This window comes from Oncorhynchus mykiss, chromosome 13 (assembly GCF_057628025.1).
Source record: "Oncorhynchus mykiss isolate SJ-2025 chromosome 13, ASM5762802v1, whole genome shotgun sequence".
NCBI classification, from domain to species: domain Eukaryota; kingdom Metazoa; phylum Chordata; class Actinopteri; order Salmoniformes; family Salmonidae; genus Oncorhynchus; species Oncorhynchus mykiss.
Window position 1 is genome coordinate 10,065,001 of NC_143034.1, and position 2,500 is coordinate 10,067,500.

Genomic DNA, 2,500 nt, shown 5'->3' on the forward strand with positions numbered 1-2,500 from the left:
TGCTCTGAGTTTTATCCTCCCTCCCTCCTGCTGGTTTACACTCCCACACACTGACTGAGCTGACTAAAGACACACACACACACACACACACACACACACACACACACACACACCACCTTCTCAATTTCCTTAATTGGAATGACCAACAGGCTGACGCCCTGCCAAGTGAAATGGCTTCATGATATTGAACAAAACGAGTTACAAAATGTACCTATTTCACTCTCTCTCTCTCGCTCTCCTCTCTCCTCCCCCTCTCTCTCTCTCTCTCTCTCTCTCTCCTCTCTCTCCTCTCTCCTCTCCCTCTCTCTCTCGCTCTCTCTCTCTCCTCTCTCCTCTCCCTCTCTCTCGCTCTCTCTCTCTCTCCTCTCTCCTCTCTCTCGCTCTCTCTCTCTCTCCTCTCTCCTCTCCCTCTCTCTCGCTCTCTCTCTCTCTCCTCTCTCCTCTCCCTCTCTCTCTCTCTCGCTCTCTCTCCTCTCTCCTCTCATTCTCTCTCGCTCTCTCGCATCTCTCTCTCCTCTCTCTCTCCTCTCTCTCTCTCCTCTCTCTCCCTCTCTCTTCTCTCTCTGCCTCTCTCTTCTCTCTCTCTGTCTCGCTCTCTCTCTTTTTCTCTCCTCTCTCCTCTCTGCCTGCCTCTCTGCCTCTCTCTCTCCTCTCTCCTCTCTCCTCTCTCTGCCTCTCGCTCCTCTCTCTCTGCCTCTCTTTCCTCTCTCTCCTCTCTCTCTGCCTCTCTCTGCCTCTCTCTCCTCTCACTCTCTCTGCCTCTCTCTCTCTGCCTCTCTCTCTCTCTGCCTCTCTCTCTCTCTGCCTCTCACTCTCTCTGCCTCTCTCTCTCTCCTTCTCACAAAATGTTCCATTTAATGTTATTCATCTCCCTCTTTCCCCAGCTTCTCTCGTTTTCCCCTTTCCCATACTGCCCCCCAGCCCCTTCTCTCTCAGTAATGTGTAAGTGGTTGGATTGACCAGTGAGTGTGTGTGTGTGTGTGTGTGTGTGTGTGTGTGTGTGTGTGTGTAAGTGAAGTGTCCATGTGTGAATACGTAAAAGCAGATTGGAACATATGAACTGCTATACAGATTGGAACATATTATAACTCAGTACTGCCCCCTTGAGTATCCACACAGTACTACATGATATGAGACTACCCACAGACTACTTATACCATGTCTGAGACCTCACTGCCCCCTTGAGTATCCACACAGTACTACATGATATGAGACTACCCACAGACTACTTATACCATGTCTGAGACCTCACTGCCCCCTAGGGTGATGAGTGACTTCTACAGTCTGTTTAGCTATTGTCACCTGGTAGTACTACAGACTGGATACCTGACTCCCTGCTACTGTCACCTGGTAGTACTACAGACACCCTGCTATTGTCACCTGGTAGTACTACAGACTGGTTACCTGACTCCCTGCTACTGTCACCTGGTAGTACTACAGACTCCCTGCTATTGTCACCTGGTAGTACTACAGACTCCCTGCTATTGTCACCTGGTAGTACTACAGACTCCCTGCTACTATCACCTGGTAGTACTACAGACTCCCTGCTATTGTCACCTGGTAGTACTACAGACTCCCTGCTATTGTCACCTGGTAGTCAAATCAAATCAAGTCAAAGTTTATTTGTCACGTGAGCCGAATACAACAGGTGTAGTAGACCTTACAGTGAAATACTTACTTACAGGCTCTAACCAACAGTGCCAAAAAGGTATTAGGTGAACAATAGGTAGGTAAAGAAATAAAACAACAGTAAAAAGACAGGCTATATACAGTAGAGAGGCTATATACAGTAGAGAGGCTATATACAGTAGAGAGGCTATATACAGTAGAGAGGCTATATACAGTAGAGAGGCTATAACAGTAGCGAGCCTACATACAGTAGAGAGGCTATATACAGTAGAGAGGCTATAACAGTAGCGAGCCTACATACAGTAGAGAGGCTATATACAGTAGCAGGGCTATAACAGTAGCGAGGTTACATACAGACACCGGTTAGTCAGGCTGATTGAGGTAGTATGTACATGTAGATGTGGTTAAAGTGACTATGCATATATGATGAACAGAGAGTAGCAGTAGCATAGTAGAACTACAGACTCCCTGCTACTGTCACCTGGTAGTACTACAGACTGGTATCTACAGACTGGTATCTACAGACTGGTATCTCTACTAGTGACTCTTTTTGGCCCAATCCCAAATCCACCCCTAGACCTGCGTCTCGTTTAGTTTTTTGTCCGAGCACTACACAGCTTTCTCGTTCCAGCTCTGATGATTTGAATCAGCTTGGGCAGAACCCAGAATGTGCACCCAAGTGGGGCCCAGGACAGAGTTTGGGCAGAACCCAGAATGTGCACCCAAGTGGGGCCCAGGACAGAGTTTGGGCAGAACCCAGAATGTGCACCCAAGTGGGGCCCAGGACAGAGTTTGGGCAGAACCCAGAATGTGCACCCAAGTGGGGCCCAGGACAGAGTTTGGGCAGAACCCAGAATGTGCACCCAAGTGG

The 2,500-nt window shown here is 48.5% G+C and overlaps 1 protein-coding gene across 1 annotated transcript in view; it reads right to left on the minus strand.

Annotated features, from left to right (window-relative positions):
* Window positions 1–2,500, minus strand: part of LOC118940255 (noelin-2) — a 74,310-nt gene that overhangs the window by 63,685 nt on the left and 8,125 nt on the right. The gene's annotated exons all lie outside the window — the stretch shown is intronic.